At 37.3% G+C, this 17,571-nt stretch overlaps 1 pseudogene; it reads right to left on the bottom strand.

Moving 5' to 3' along the window:
- Window positions 1-6,129: 6,129 nt before the first annotated feature.
- LOC114617541 lies at window positions 6,130-14,925 on the bottom strand (annotated as a pseudogene).
- Window positions 14,926-17,571: the final 2,646 nt, after the last annotated feature.

Here is a 17,571-nt window from a genome sequence, read left to right as displayed (position 1 = left end):
GCATACACAAGCATCCCATAAAATGGTCTGCAGTCTATTTCTTTATGTTCAGGGTTATTAATGTTGTTACTGGTGAGAAAATAAAGAAATCCCAAAGGTTTCAGTCATTCTAACTTGGTTTAAACTCATTCATTCTGGAGGTCACACAGCATGACAGTAACTGACTGCTAGAAGATCTATAGAGAACACTGCTGTCATATTGGTGATCAAGATACTGACAGATTTTCAGACTGGAAGGCCATTTTTTGATAAATACACTGACCTTTCAGTGACTTTTAGACTCAGGCAACTAGTGGGTGACTAGAGATCATAGAATCCATTGCAGTGGGTCTTCACTTTGTGTCTGTCTTTTTTCGTGCCTTAAACTTTGGATCAGGTTCAGATCTTCTGCAGAGTGTATGGAGTAGTTAATCTTGTGAAGAATATTCTTCTAGAGTTATAATGAAGTTCACATGACTCAGCGATAGCTAGCTATACCTAGTCTCTCTCCTTCTATATATAGACTAAAGATAGCAACCAATAGATGGAACAGGACATGGTACACTAGGAAAGGCACGAGAATGAATGGTATTCTGATTCCAGTGTCCCTGACTTCCTCCATTATAAGAACATTTTGCCCTTTACCTGGACTTTATATTCCCTGCTGCCAAATTCTTAGGTAATTCTCTGCTTTTCTTGGTCTATAACTTCTCTGTTATGCAAACTTTTGGAGAGTGGGATTGAGAAATCTCATAGTGCTTAAAAGTAGTAAGAATAGAAGGTCTGATCTTGAAGGCCAATTTTTCTGGGAACATGTGTCCTGAGAGCCCAACTTCAAGCACATCTTGGCTAAAGAGAAGATACAAGGCTAGCCTTTGGCAACACAGTGAGATCTTCTGTCAAAATATCATTTGTAGGGGTTACAAGATGGTTTAAGTCTGAGTTCAATCACTGGAATCTAAACAGTGGAAGAGAAGAATCAACACTTGCAAAATATTCTTTGCCTTCTACACAAGAAAATCACTTGATGCGTGTCCATCTCTTCCAGTTTGTTGGCTCTGTGAATTCTCCTTTAGTTATTTCATTTTCACCCAGAAGACAAGCTCCAGCAGAAGGTTCAGTGTTTATATGCCTTCACATGAGTGTTTTCTAGAAAGTAAAGAGATCCAAAACTGAAGATTTTTCAACTTTCTAGATATTAAGATCATCTCTTCTGGAGGATTTCTGGAGAACAAAATAAGTTATGTATCTTCTTACAAGAAGATAAACACAGACTCCCCATAATCTGAAGTGGCCCTGTTTAACAGAACTCTCTTAGAACTTAAAGTCCTCAACTTTCTTCTAAGAGAAACTTTACTAAATATCAAAACTCACAACAAACCACGCACAATGATAGTGGGAGACTTCAAAACCCCACTCTCACCAATGGACAGGTCATTGAAACAGAAATTAAACACAGACACAGTGAAATTAATAGAGGTTATGAACCAAATGAATTTAACCAATATCTACAGGATATTTCACACTAAAACAAAAGAATATACCATCTTCTCAACATCTCATGGTACCTTCTCAAAAATTGATTATCTAGTGGATCAGAAAACAAGCCTCAACTCATTCAAGAAGATTGCTATAACCCCATGCATCCTATAAGAACAACATGGGCTAAGGTTGATCTTCAAAAACAATAAAAAGAACATAAAACCCATGGAAACTGAACAACTCTCTACTCATGATAACTTGGTCAGGGAAGGAAAAAGAAATAGATTAAAGACTTCCTGGAATACAATGAAAATGATGACACAGCATACCCAAACTTATGACATACAATGAAAGCACTACTAAGAGAAAAATTCATAGTGCTAAGTGTCCTGGTAATGAAACTGGAGAGTTCTTATACTAGCAACTTAACAGCACACTTGAGACCTCTAGAAAAAAAGAAGCAAGTTCAAGCAAGAGTATAAATGGCAAAAAAATAGTCAAACTCAGTGTGGAAATCAACCAAATAGGAAGGAAGAAAGTAAAACAAAGAATTAGCAAAACTAAAACCTGGTTCTTTGAGAAAATCAACAAGATAGATAAACCCATAGTCAAACTAACTAAATGACCTAGAGAGAGTATTCAAATTAACAAAATCAGAAATGAAAAGGGAGACATAACAACAGAAACTAAGGAAATTCAAAAAGTCATCGGATCCAACTACAAAAAACTATACTCAACAAAACTGGAAAATCTAGATGAAATGGATGATTTTCTACACAAATGCCAAGTAACAAAGTAAAATCAAGAGTAGGTAAACTATCTAAACTGGCCCATATCTTCTAAGGAAATAGAAGAAGTCATTAAAAACCTACCAAACAAAAAATGCACAAGGCCAGATGGCATTTGTGCAGAGTTCTACAAGACCTTCAAAGAAGGGATAATAGCAATATTCCTCATCCTATTTTATAACATAGAAACAGGAGGAATATTGCCTAATTCATTCTATGAAGGAACAATTACTCTGATACCTAAACTACATAAGGACCCAACAAAAAAAGAGGACTTCAAACCAATTTCTCTTATTAATACTGATACAAAAATACTCAATACAATCATCACAAACTGAATCCAAGAACAAATCAAAAACATCAGTCACCATGATCAAGCAGGCTTCATTCCAGGAATGCAAGGTTGATTCAATATAAGAAAATCCATTAACATAATGCACTATATAAACAAACTCAAAGGAAAAAAATCACACAATCATCTCATCAGATGCTGAAAAAGCATTTGACAACATACTGCATACCTTTGTTTTAAAAGTTTTGGAGGGATCAGGAATTCAAGGCCCATACCTAAACTTAATAAAACCAATATACAGCAAACCAACAGTCAATATCAAATTAAATGGAGAAATACATGAAGCAATCCCACTAAAATCAGGGACAAGACAAATATGCTCACTCTCCCCATATCTATTCAATATAGTACTCAAGGACTAGTTAGAGCAATAAAACAAGAAAAAGAGTTAAAGGAAATATAAATTGGCAAAGGAGAAGTCAATGTATTGCTATTTGCAGATGTATGATAGTATAGATAAGCAACCCCAAAAATTGTACCAGAGAACTTCCTACAGCTGCTAAATAGCATCAGAAACATGGCTGGATATAAAATTAACTCGAAGAATCAGAAGTCTTCTTCTATATAAAGGATAAACTTGCTGAGAAAAAATTATGGAAACAGCATCCTTCACAATAGTCACAAATAATATGAAATATCGTGGGGTAACTCTAACCAAAAGAGTGAAACATCAATGTGATAAGAACTTTAAGTCTCTGAAGAAAGAAATCAAAGAAAACCTCAAAAATGGAAAGACCTCTCCTGCTCATTGATTAGTAGAATTAACATAGTAAAAATGGCCATCCTACAAAATATAATCTACAGATACAATGCAAATTCCATCAAAATTCCAACACAATTCTTCAAAGAAATGAAACGAGCAATTCTCAAGTACATATGAAAAAACAAAAAGCCCTTAATAGTGAAAACAATTTTTAACAATAAAAGAAATTCAGTAGGAATCACCATCCCTGAGCAATGGCGATAAAAACTGCATAGTAATGGTTCATAGACAGACAGGTTGATCAGTGGAATAGAATTCAAGACCCAAAAATAAAAACCACACATTTATGTACACTTGATCTTTGACAAAGAAGCCAAAAATATACAATGAGAAAAAAGAAAGCATCTCCAATAAATGGTGCTGGTCTTACTGACATTCTGTATGTAGAAAAATGAAAGTTGATTCATATTTGTCACCTTGCACAAACCTCAAGTCCAAATTGATGAAGGACCAAAACATAAAACCAGATAGACTGAGTCTAATAAAAGAGAAAGTGGTAAAGATCCTCAGACTCCTTGGCACAAGGACAAATTTCCTATAGAGACCTCCAATGGCTCAGCCTTTAATATCTAGAAGATATAAATGGGGCCTAGTGAAAATGAAAAGCTTCTATATGACAAAAGACATAGTCAATAGGACAAATCAGCACCTATAAAGTGGGAAAAAATCTTCACTAACCAACCCCACATCTGATAGAGGACTAGAATCCAAAATACATAAAGAACTCAAGAAGCTAACTAACAATACATCAAGCAATTCTATCAAAACTGGGGTATAGAACTAAACAGTAAATTCACAACAGTGGAATCTCAAAATACTGAGAAGTACTTAAAGAAATGTTCAAAGTCCTTAATGGTGAGGTAAATGCAAATCAAGATGGACCTGAGATTCTATCTTACACCAATCAGAATGGCTAAGATCAAAATGTCAGGTGACAGCACATGTTGTCAAGGATGTGGAGAAAGTAACACTCCTCCATTGCTGATGGGATTACAAACTGATACAATCACTCTGAAAATCAGTCTGGAGGTTCCTCAGAAAATAGGAAATAGATCAACCTGAAGACTCAGCTGTAACACTCTTGAGCATATACCCAAAAGATGTGGCACAATGCTACAGGAACACAAGTTTCACTATATTCATAGCAGCATTATTTGTGACATGCAGAAGCGGCAAACAACTCAGATGTCCCACAACAGTAGAATGGATACAACACATGTGGTTCATTTACAGAATGGCTGCCCTCCAAGATGCTCAACAAGTGGCTGAAAAAGTCAGATGCAGATGCGTACACCCAGTTAATGGATATAAGCTAGGGACCCTTGTGGTTCAATTATGAAAAAGCTGGAAGAAGCTAAGGGGGAAGGATGAACCCAAAGGAAGACCAACTAAACTGGACTCCTGTGATCTCTCAGACACTGTGTCACCAACCAGACAACATATGTCAGCTGGTATGAGGCCCCCAATACATATACAGCAAAGTACTGCATGGTCTGACCTCAGTAAGAGAAGATACACCTAACCCTTGAAAGACTGGAGGCCCCAGGAAGTGGAAAATTCTGATGGTTAGAGGAGTGAGGACATCCACTTGGAGATAGAGCAGGCAGTATGGGATGAATAAGAGTCAGAGGGCAGACCTGGAAGTGGATAACGACTGGACTGTAAAAAGAAGATTAAAGAATAATAATTTGAAATAATCTTTATTTTGTAATTCATTTGTGTGTTCAAGAGTCTGAGTGAGGATACATGCAAGATGTGCATACCAGAGCTGTTAAAGCTGAAGAGGTCAAAAGAATCCCTCAACCTGGAATTAGAGGAGATGGTGACCATTCATGTGGGTGGTAAACAGTTGTCATAGGACTTCTGCAAGAGCAGCAATGTCTCCAAACTTCTGAGCTATCCCTCCAGCCCCATTATAACACTCTAAAAGAGTAAACTCACTTGTGCTGCCTGTAAGTGACAAAGTCTGGACCATATGGCATTGTTAGATATAGCCTTTTCTATTGACAGACATAAGGTTCAGTTGTGGAAGTATCTAAGATGCAGAACGTTAACAGGTAAAGCAACTACTTCAAGTGGTCCAATTAAAGTTCAAAGTGCAGACATGATTGGTAAGAAAACAAAATTTAGTTTGAATTGACCTTTAAGGACTTCAAATATTTAACTATTACAGTTATGGATGGAGGAACAAAAACTGGACATAAGCTTAACTTCTGCAAGAATATGAGGAAGTCCAGGTTAGAAAAATGAGAGTAGAGGCCACCTATGAGAAAACTGAGATGTTTGCACATGTTCTAAACCCAGCACAATGTTGGGGACATATACGGTGTGTAGTAGACACCCAAGAAACTGCACCAGTAGTCATCATCTGCAGAAGCACTTATTATGATACAATCATGTCAATGCACCTGATGACAAGAGTTGAAGTGCCAGGAAAACACAGTGTGTGTTGGTGACATGAATTCTCTGTGCTATGAGTATGGCATTTATCTCAGGTTACAGAACCTTTTAGGCTATCTTGTGTGATATTATTTGCTTCTAAACACAACAAGAAATGAAGAAATTCAGTAGCCTTTTGATCTGGCAAAAGGTGTAAATGAATATCAGAGTAGGGAGAACCGAATATGGACATCACTAGATCAGGTTGAAAAGAAGAAAATGCTGTCATTTGGAACATGGTTTGCCTCTACTTGCCAATTCTCACAGAGCTGTAGAAGAGGTGGAGATGCTGAAAGTTAAACTCTCCCCACATAGCAAATGTGCCTTTAAGGAGATGAGAACCTGCCACAGAACAGAACACACTTTGTTTTGTTGTGCTAGATTAAGAAAAGGATGGGGTGATCTGAATAGAAAGTTTCATTAGTTTTATAAATAATACCACAGTCTGGGGAAAAACAGCAGCTGAGGCTGCAGCAGCCTCTGTGCCTTCTTCATTATTCTTCACAACACACTTGTGAATAATCTTGAACACCCACAGACCTTTCTCTTGAGATATTCCTGATAAGTCAGCCTTGCCCGCACGGAAGACATCCACCATTTCCAAGTGCTGAAACAGAGATGCCATGTCATACTTCTCTTCCAGTTTAAATTTTGGAAGGAACACATCAACAATGGTTCTCTTCATAAAGACTAGTTTGGTCCCGGTGTTAACTTTTCAAAAGTGAGATTGTTTTCCACCTGACAAAACAGAATTTGAGACCCTCAAAATCACAGCTGAGGTATTATCCAGAGCTACATAGGCACTCCCTGATCACAGTACCCTCTAACATTTTACATTGGGCAAGTGACTATGCATGTACATGACCATGCAGTATGAGGTTTCCATTGGCCTGATAGCTTTAATGTGGCTTCCCTGATGAGTATCAAGTCCATGTATCTAAGGGTAGGAAGACCTGGCTGTCCTCTCCTAAATTACTTCCAAGAAATCTTTTATTCGGATAGATGTCCATGTCCAGGTGGTTATGATTTAGGTTTTATTTGCTTTTCTTTTCTTGAACTAAACTCAGTTTTGAAGATAGTAAATAATCGCTGCTAGAATATATTTAAAAAAAAAAACCAGAAAGGACTTAGCATGAGTCATCCCTGTAAAAAGGTCTAACCAGGCTTTGTTTCTTTGAGTTTTCTGGGCTATTGTGTCTTGAATATGAAATTTCACCAAAAGGATCCCATTCTGAATCATTATTTGAGTGACAGCTAAAATTTTAAGTATGAAATGGATCTAGATGAATGAAAAAATTAGTCCTGGAAGTGTACCACTCAAGGTTATTCTTGGCTCTTAGTTCCTTCTTATTTCTCTGTTTCATATTTACTAAATCTACTGTAGTCTCTTCCACATGCACCCACCATATGCTGAGCAATGACGGTGTCCAGTAATTTGAAATTAACTCTCTGGAACTCTGAGTTAACATAGATCCTTTTTACCCTAAGTCATTTATAACAGGCTTTAAACAATGATAAAAAAAAAACTAACTCACTCCCTTGAGGAATAAATGTCACATTTAGGGGGCTGAATGGGACAAGCCTGAGGAGCTGCTCTGCTTACAAAGAACTCTTGGCCATCCAAACTGTACTGTCCACAATGGATAGGATGGCTCATACACTGTGGGGAACACTGCTGCAAGGAAGATAAAGACATAATGACCTGCCTGACTCTGCCTTTCCCAGCTCTACCTGTCTCCCTCTTTTTTAGGTTAAACTGCAATACTTTTATGTCTATATCATGTTCTTAGTTATTAAATTAAAATAGTAACAAAGATCTTGACATAGTTTATTCTTAGAGTGTGGATATTTTCTAAGCAGTATGTTGTGTTACCTGAGTTGTATCCATTCCATCCCACTAGGTAGTCATCACCTGTTCTAGCGATGAAGTTATGTATATGACAAGTACATACAGCCCACAATTGGAGTCTTTGACACAGCTCTAGTGATAAAGCCCTGCAGCTGCACACGTACTAAGCTGTTTCTATGAGTTCCAGCCTCTTAAAGGGAGCTGCCAGGCTGAAAATACTGAGGTATGTTCTAATGAGAAAAGATACCAAGGACACTGGATTCTTCTGGAAGATGTTTAGAATGGTGAATGGTACAGCCTCTCCTAGGTCACCTTGCTGATATCCCCACCATCATGTGGTAGCAGGACCATGAAGTTTAGCTCCATACCCTCCTAGGGCATCACCAGCAATTTTGTCAGGATTTCCTTCACATAGACAAAGTTAAATGTGTCTGTCTGACACATCATCTACACTGGCCTATTTCCTTCTGAACAAATGAATATGTGTCATAAAATATATCATTGTGAGAGCTCAGAAGGTTTCCAAGTGATATGCAGTTGTTTCCAGCAGTGTTTTCTGCCCTCACAATAAAAACAAAATTCATATTCTTGTGTACACATATGCAGAGTCTGTCAGGCTTTTCCTGCTTTCATCACACAATTGACTTTAAGAAGATATGGGTCTGTTTTATTTAGGTTTCCACTGTTGTAATAAAACACGATGAAAAAAAGCAACTTGGAGTGGAAAGGACTTATTTTGTCTTATGACTGTCTGGTCACATACATTACTGTGGACAATCACATGAGGAACATATGCAGAAGCCATAGAAAAATGATAATATTGACAGTCTTCTATGTCTTTCTTAGCCTGCTTTCTTACACATCTCAGGACAACCTTCCCAAGACTGGCACTACCAAAGTGGGACAGGCCTACAACAATAATTAGTCAAGAAAATACCCAACAGTCTTGCCTCTAAGTCAATTTAATAAAAGCAATTTCTCCATGTAGAGTCTTGCTTCTGTTTTGTGTGAAGTATACAAAACAAAAACCAAGATAGGAATTAAATAGGGAAAGATGATGTTATGTTGCATTGAAAGACTTATATTTTAAAATCTTACTTGGCTCTAAATTGTTCCACAAAGGCTAATCATTTATCCAATGGTGGCAGTACTGGGAACAGGCCAAAACCTTTGAAATTAGGAAATAATGGAGAAAGCTAAAAATTTGGGAAGGGGTGCCCCTGAAATATAATATCTTTATATTAGCAACACAGTCCCTTCCTGTTTCTCTGTCTTGCTTCCTGACAACTGTGAGTTGAACCAGTATTCACTATGCATTTCCATCATGCTGTACTGCAAAAACTCACCCTTCTGTGATTGGGCTAACTGATGCAGATAGAAACTTCTGGATTCATCAGCAGAAATAAACATTTCTTACTTGAATTTGACCATCTCAACAAGTTTGTTACACTGCTACAAAGAAGACGAACACATCAGATGCAGGATTTTCACCATTTTATATAGACATTAATTATATCTAAGAAAAATAACAAGAAAAGTTACGATACAGTAGACTGGAATATTTTTGTAGTGCTGTGAGTAGGACTACAGACAGATGCATTTTTTCAGAAAATAGCCTGGACACAGGAGCACTCATGCTCAAAGTTTCATTATAGGTTACAACCTTCTAGCATCACAAACAGAAAGCTTAAGAACAGAGATACAGACTTACGGCAGAGCTACAGCCTGATAGCCAATCAGAGGGAACAAAAATCCCATGATAAATTACTGTAAGATAGCAACCATATGGACCATCTCCATGTTTCTCTGTGATAATGTTATAGTTTAATAACCCATCCCAAAGCAAAAAAATTATTGTCAACTTATTACAGGTAACAAAACTATAAATCCTGCCTAATAATTATAAATTGCACATAATTGTAAATGCTTATTTTCGTTAAAATATATTATTATATAAATATTTATACATCACTTTTTAATCTACCTCATGCTCCATACATGTATTATAGTGCCTTAGCGCCTCAATTTTTGATTTCTTGGACTCAAAAGAAAAGGCAGTTTCAAAAATGATGTAGAAACAAAGGTTTTATAAGAAATGATGAGAAGCGGTATGTGGCATCAAAAGAGTGGAAAATCACACAGGCAGCAAATACTCCTTATTTCTATCATTCTTCTACTGACTTTATGACTTAAGTCAGAAATATAAGTCACAACTGGTTTTCTGTGCTTTACTGATTTCTTTCTTTCTGGGCTTTGAATCAATCCCAGCACCCCACACACGATATACAGTCTCTAACAATATGTCCTGAGCAACACATTGATTGTTATACTTTCTGTGCAATTTCTTCATGACATTGGCATGAACATTTGCATGCTATTCCTTGCTTCCTTTACTTTAAAAGCCATTTTACTGATGCAGTCATTGTCAGATGGTTGATGCCACTTTTCTTTGAAATATAAAGCATTGACAAGAACCAGCCTGGTCTCTGAATAAACTGAATCATCTGGAAACAACTCTGGAATTTTGCCTTTTGAGAAAGCAGAAACTTCATTCATATTCCTTTTACACACATGTGAGGCTTAAACTGATAAGACATATAGGTAAATTCAGTCATCACATATTCAAATTTGATGAGCTTAGATAAACATATTCAAAAAATAAATCAGAACAAAATGTCAACCAACATATTTGACCCAAGGACATGCACACTCAAGGAGCATCACCAAGGTGAGGGTGGTGAAAGACTCTCAGGTTTCTCAAGCAAAGCAGGTTTAGGAAAAGCAGAAAGAAAGATTTCCAGATGGAGAACAAAACTAGAAGAAAATGTGGAAGAAGGAGGTACATAAACAGGGTTAACCAGTGAGGTAGCTAATGTTGTTTGCTATCTTGATTAGATCTAGAAAGAGCTAAGAGACAAGTTTTGGTTTATTAGAATATTTTCTAGAAAGAGTAACTAATTGAGTGGAAGATCCCCAGAGTGAACAACACATTGTTATGATGTTAGATACGAAGATCTGACAGAGAAGGATCACTGCTTTTATTTTTGCTGTTGACAGCATCTGGTGTGTTGACACCACTGTACCTGTCATTTTTAGCTGACACAAGAACCCAGTTGCTATGGCCTAAAATATCCTTCATAAAATGTACGTCTCTTATTTCTAAAAACCATGATCAATGCATAAACATTAAATACAACATGCTACTTAGCACTCTGTGAGTACTTCCTGTTCTAATGCACTACATCGTGTCAAAGACTCAGAGAAAGTTGTTTGTTGAAGAGGTCTTACTATTCTCCAGTTTATATCACTGGGAGAGACAATGCAGGTAAGAGGATAGATTCCTCTTTTCTGTATTGAGGAGTATCCTGTCAATGGTAAAGAGAATATTGTCTAATTGATAATGTGGAGAGTGCACAAGAGAACGCCAGCATGAAATCCAAAAATAATTTCTGACACTTTAAGAAAAGATTCTCATTTTTTATTCTCTTCCTCTTCCTCTCTCTGCCTCTGTCTCTATCTGCCTCTCTGTCTCTCTGTCTGTCTCTGTCTTTCTGTCTGTCTCTGTCTCTCTGTCTCTCTGTCTCTCTCTGTCTCTCTGTCTCTCTGTCTCTCTGTCTCTCTCTGTCTCTCTGTCTCTCTGTCTCTCTCTGTCTCTCTGCCTCTCTGTCTCTCTGTCTGTCTCTGTCTTTCTGTCTGTCTCTGTCTCTCTGTCTCTCTGTCTCTCTGTCTCTCTCTGTCTCTCCTGTCTCTCTGTCTCTCTGTCTCTCTGTCTCTCTCTGTCTCTCTGTCTCTCTGTCTCTCTCTGTCTCTCTGTCTCTCTGTCTCTCTCTGTCTCTCTGTCTCTCTGTCTCTCTCTCTCTCTCTCTCTCTCTGTCTTTCTCTCTCTGCCTGTCTCTCTCTCTGTCTCTCTGTTTGTCTTTCTCTCTCTCATGTGTGTGTGCGTGTGCATGTGTGTTAGCAGAAACAGGAATCTACCTAGGGCTACATGGCATATGAATTGTTCAAAAAGCAGATAATTATCTGAAAGATCTCCAAGATCAATGCTGGATGATATCATCACTGTAACAAAGACTTAAAAGGTTCAACATCAAATCGGAGGTTCCTTTGGGTCAATGTAACTGAGCAGCCTTAATGGTATCTTCAGTGGAAATCAAGTCTAGTTTTATCAAATGTCAGTAGGGCATGCAAAGCAGGAAATGTGGAAGCAGAAGTAGGAGTCCTCTTCATAGACAAAGGTGGGGGATCTGAGGCTACAGAGATTATAGAAAAAAAATTATGGGTAAGCACTACTTATAAATCTCTGTCTCAGAAATGGTACAGTCGCATGATCTGTGAATGCTACTCAACAACTTGTCTTTTAATGTAAATTGTTATACTGTGAATCAAGCCCATGCTTTCTCATCAAATTTGCACCAGCCCCTCCATCTTAGAGAAATATTCAAATAGCTCTCAGATTTTAAATCTAAGTGTCTGAGTAGAAACTGCATGAATTCACTGAGCTCTAAATTGTACAGTGTAGCCTAGTAAGTCCATATCACCATGATTCTCTGAAATAGCAATGAGATTGTTACACAGTTTGAAGAATGGAAATTAAGAGAGGTGAGGAAGAAGAGAGGGGTGTGGATAGAGAAAATAAAAATATAGTGTGTGAAATAACTTAAAATTATGACCTTCAGTCTGTTTGGAGACCCATGTGTTAATGTGTTTCCTAGAATCCTCTGCAGCTTCAGCAAAGGAGAGCTTCTCAATCTCTGAGTGATATAACTGTAGACAGGACTCCTTAAAAGACTTCAAAGAGAAAATGTTCAGGGAGATATCATTGCAAAATAAAATGTCAGCAAGCTTTCCTACCTTCAGATAAAATATGACATTAAAATATCAAAATGAAAATGAGTGTAGATATCACTTTAAACAACCAACATCTTCATGTACTAGACCTTTGGAAGTGAGAATATCTTACAGTCAGATTTGAAATATATCAAAGGTATCATTACAAAGGGAGGGGGGTTGGAATGTTAAGCCTTGTTATATAGCCTTTGCTGGCCTGGAAATCTTGACCTTTGTTACAGTCTTCTAAACACATTGACTAGCACTTGCACCTTAATTTCCTCAAGTCCTATAGGGTCCATCTCCTGAGAACTATAGCAACAATTATTTGAATACAATTGTTATCATTCTACTGATACATACTGGGAGTAATTCATAAGTGTTCTCAGCAAATAGCCTGTTGGCCATTCTCAGGGTGTACTTTCTTTTGGGATTCTTCCAGTTACGGAGGAACAACTGGAAACTCTGATAAATGTCTTCCTTTGGGTTTAAACCAAGTACCTGTAAAGAGAAACATGAAATATTTTTATCCAGTAATGAAATATTTTCAGTCAGTGATGAAACATTTTGGTTGTGAAATAAATTTCAAAGCTGAAGAGATGATTCAGGCAGTGATATACCTGAGGTTCTGGTACACTACAGGTTAGTATTAAAAACAATTAATAGCAAGAATTAACCCTCCTTGCCAATGAATAATTACAATACTTTTGCTATAAAAATAAGGTAGCTCTCACAACATAGTTTGAAAATAATACCAACATTCCTCTTACCCATTTCAGTACTAAGGTCTCTAGCTATGGCCTCAAGCTTGTTAAGCATGAGCTCTGCCAGTCAGTTATTATCATAACACCCTTCTCTCATGTTCTCAAAAAAAAAAAAGAAAACATAAATGTCTTATTTTGTTTGAAACTAAATTGCCCAGATTATCTTTGAATTTGGGAAGCCCTTGTCTCAGTCTTCTTAGTAACAAAAACTACATGCCAGTGTCATCAGGCCTATCTTGAAATTATTTATTCACCACTTTCTAAGTGAAGTCTGAAAAAACATTTTGAGAATCTGTAGCTGACCCCTAGGCTCTGTGCAGATGAAAGATCCATATCTGAAGGTGTTTGCTCCAAGTGTTCTGTCAGGTTTGTAGTAGGATAGTCCTATGTACAGAATCCTGGTATTCACTTCCTGAAGAAACTTTTTTAACTTCTGGGTATATAATGCTCCTTTGGAGGACTCTTACTTGCAAAAGGACAGAAACAAGCACTGAGGCAAATTAGGAGAGAGTATTATTTTTCTCTATCCCTGAACGGGGAAGACTGTATCTGCATGCCACGAAGACAGAAGACCCCCTCACATTTGACATTTTAGATGTCTCAGTTTCTTTTTTTTTAATATTATAGCAATGTAGTTTATGTATATGAATGTTGTGCCTGAAATATATCTGTGCATTAAATGCAGGTGCTTGTACAGAAGCTAGAGCTAAAAATATCTGGACTTTAGTGTTTTTTAGATCCTGGGATGTTTGTCCACCTGGCCATGCTGATGGTATTTTAAAATCTATCTCAGAACAGATGCATTTTTATCAGAGACCCTTGGTCTTTACCTATTGCTGATTGATCCTTCAAAGCACACTTTTTTTTGCATATAGTTGCAAAATTATGTAGCAGTTGTCAAAATATAATTCCAAACCTTTAGGTTTACTGGAAAAAAATATTCTGATGATTACCAATAGCCATTCTTCACACCCACATGCTTTTCCTAGCAACCACTAATATATCCTCTGCCTATATTTGCCAGTTATGAGCATTTCTTGTAAAGAAAATATGTATGACTAAAATATATATTTATGTGAGTGTTTTGTGTGTGTGTGTGTGTGTTTCTATTTTTTTAGCTGATTTTTAAACTCATGTTCACTGGTTAAAGGTGTCACTGACCTGGGTTTAAGCCATAGACATGCTACACTTAGCTACCAACAGTGAGTTGAGTACTTTTTAGAAATCTCACTGCAGGGAAGCTTCAATTCTTGTTATGTATGTAGAAAGGAATTTCTGGATGAGCCCATGTAGAGTTGGATTTATTAAGAGGCAAACACATATATGTGTATATATTAAAATGAACCAAGTGAAGCTAAGCAGATAAAGAAAGGGTGACAAACACCTAAGCACGTAGGAGTCTCCAGGCGGAGCAAGGCTTCAGTGTCTTAGCAGTAGTTACACATATGGTGACTCTCATGGGTACATCATACACAGGTGCTGAGAATCCCTTATTCCTGTATTATTTAATGGAGTTCAGAATTTTTTTAAGGACAAGCTTTTAAAAGTACAATGAATGAAGATATATGAGACAAAGACACATAAGCAGAACTTTCACATAGAAAGATATCATGCTGGAAAATAGCAACATTAGGAAGACTTACAAACACAGGAAATCTCACCCTGTCTACAGGATCACTCATCTAGTTCTACCTGAGAATGTCCAGATTTCATTTTGCTGAATCTGAAAACTGACTCTATTTCAAACTATCTGTTAAAAACTCAGTCTAGAAAAGCTTTCCACTCTACATGCTTTCCTTGTGCCTTATAGATGAGCAGCTTCTTACTAATCACTTCCTCTAAGAAACTTTGCTGTGATGCACTTGGAGATTCTCCAGGGTGTTCATGTTCTGCTGCTTAGATCCACATTTCCATAAGAGGCTTTTCAAACCATTTGTCTTCTAAACCTCTGACACAGCATGGAGTGAGCACAGCTGCAGGACCTTTAGCCTGTGGCTTTCTTGCTCATCTTGCTTGAGGATAGGGTTGGGCTTCCTTACATGTAGCATCTGCTTCCTTAGTCACCATCTGTTCTCCACCAGCAGAAGAGGATTTCAACCTTATATCCCTCTTTGATTCACTGACAGGCAGTCTGTCCAAACCTTTCCCTAGCACCTCACAGAACCATCTCCAAAATTAACCATTTACCAATGACAAAGCAACATGAAAGTAATAGAAACAAACTCCTGGATCTTATCATACTAGCATGGATTCAGCACAAACTGGACTTCAATAACAAAAGAAACATTATAAAGCATACAAACTCATGGAAACTAAGCAACTCTCAACTGAACATTCAGGTTATCTTTCCTCCCCCTACCTATTCCCCCTGCTTTCTAAGTCCTCTGGAGCAAGTCCAGTTACCCTGAGCAGCCTGCCATCCCAGTGAGTACCTCCATTCCCCTGCCACATCTTATTCTAACTTAATCAGACTTGCTGATCCTGAACCATACAGGCAACCTTCCTTTCCTCCACCCATATTCCCTGGACACCAAGTCTTATGGGCAGACCAAACTGTCATGAGCAGACTCCTAGCCCACGAGCACATCCATTGCCTATCTTCACTGGCTCTGCTGCTCCATAAATATACAGACCTGCTGAGCCTGAACAACACAGACATGAAGATGAATGGCCATACAACCCATCAATATCCATGAGAGGCCTGACACACCAGGACAATTGAGATTAACCACCCTTCCAATAACTCAACAGGAACATCAGGGAACAATGATATCCAGATGTTTAAAGGCCCCTGTTAAAACACACACATACACACACACACACACACACACACACACACACAATCCACAAAGGTTTATAAATGTGACACCTTCAGAGTACAACTACCTTCTAAAGAAATTCTTGAATATCATAACACAACCTATGCATGTTGGGAGCCGACTTCTAGCAGAAAGCAGCAGGAACAGACTGGCCCTCGAACGTGGGGCAGAACGGGCAGTTACATATGCACAAGAAACTTAGTTTAATCCAATCTTATAAAGATGAGAGAGGTCTTTAATGAGGAAATGAATAAATTCCTTAAAGAAAAGCAGTAAAATAACATCTAACATGTGGAAGGAAATAAATAAAACTGTGCAAGACCTGAAAGTGGAAATAAAAGCAATAAAGAAAACACAAATTTGTATAATTCTAAAAATCTAAAACCTAAGGAAGATAACAGGAACAACAGATGCAAGTATCACTAACAGACTATAGGATATGGGCAAGAGGATCTCAGGCATAGAAGATATAATAGAAGAAATTCATACATCAGTAAAAGAAAATGATAAAGCTAAATATTCTGGACACAAAATATTCAGAACCTATGAGATTCAACGAAATGGCAAAATCTAAGGATAATAGGAATAGAAGGTGAAGCATCCCGGCTCCACGGCCCAGAAATGTTTTTCAACAAAATCATATGAGAAAACTTTCTCAACCAAAGGATAGAGGTGCCATTAAATATACAAGAAGCATATAGAATGCCACTTAGATCGGACCAGAAAAGAAAATCCTCTCACCACATAGTAATCAAAACACAAAATATATAGAAAAAGAAACAATATCAAAAGCAGCAAGGTGAAAGGCCAGGTAACATAAAAAGGCAAACCTATCAGAATTACACCCAAGTTCTCAACAAAGAATCTATAAGCTAGAAAGTGCTAGACAGATATCATGTAACTTCTATAAAACCACAGATGTTAACCTAGTTTACTATATGCAGCAAAACTCTCAATCATTACAGATGGAAAAACAAAACCAAGACATTTCAAGAGAAATTCAATTTCAAACAATGTCTCTCCACAAATCCAACCCTACAGAAAATACTAGAAGGAAAACATCAACTCAGCAAGAATAAGTACATCCAAGAAAACACAGGAATTAAGTAATTTCATATTAACAGAGCTAGGGAATCACAAACAAAAAACCAAACACACACACACACACACACACACACACGCACACACTAATATCATCAAAATCAAAATTACAGGAAATAATATTCCTTAGTCATTAATATCACTCAACATCAATGGAGTCAATCCCTCAGTAAAATGACACAGGTAAACAGAATAGATGTGCAAACAAGATCCATCATTCTGCTGTATACAAGACACACACCTTAGCAGTAAAGATAGAAATTACCTCAGAGTGAAGTACTAAAAAAATTTTTCCTAGCAAATTGACCAAGAAGCAAGCGGGAGTAGCCATTCTAATATCTAACAAAATAGACTTTTAATTAAAAATATTCGAAAGAGATAAGGAAGGAAACTTCATACTCACCAAAA

The sequence above is a fragment of the Grammomys surdaster genome, unplaced genomic scaffold, assembly GCF_004785775.1.
Source record: "Grammomys surdaster isolate TR1022 unplaced genomic scaffold, NIH_TR_1.0 137, whole genome shotgun sequence".
Classification (NCBI taxonomy): domain Eukaryota; kingdom Metazoa; phylum Chordata; class Mammalia; order Rodentia; family Muridae; genus Grammomys; species Grammomys surdaster.
Note: the sequence above shows the minus strand (reverse complement) of the source record. Positions and strands in the feature narration are given on the sequence as shown.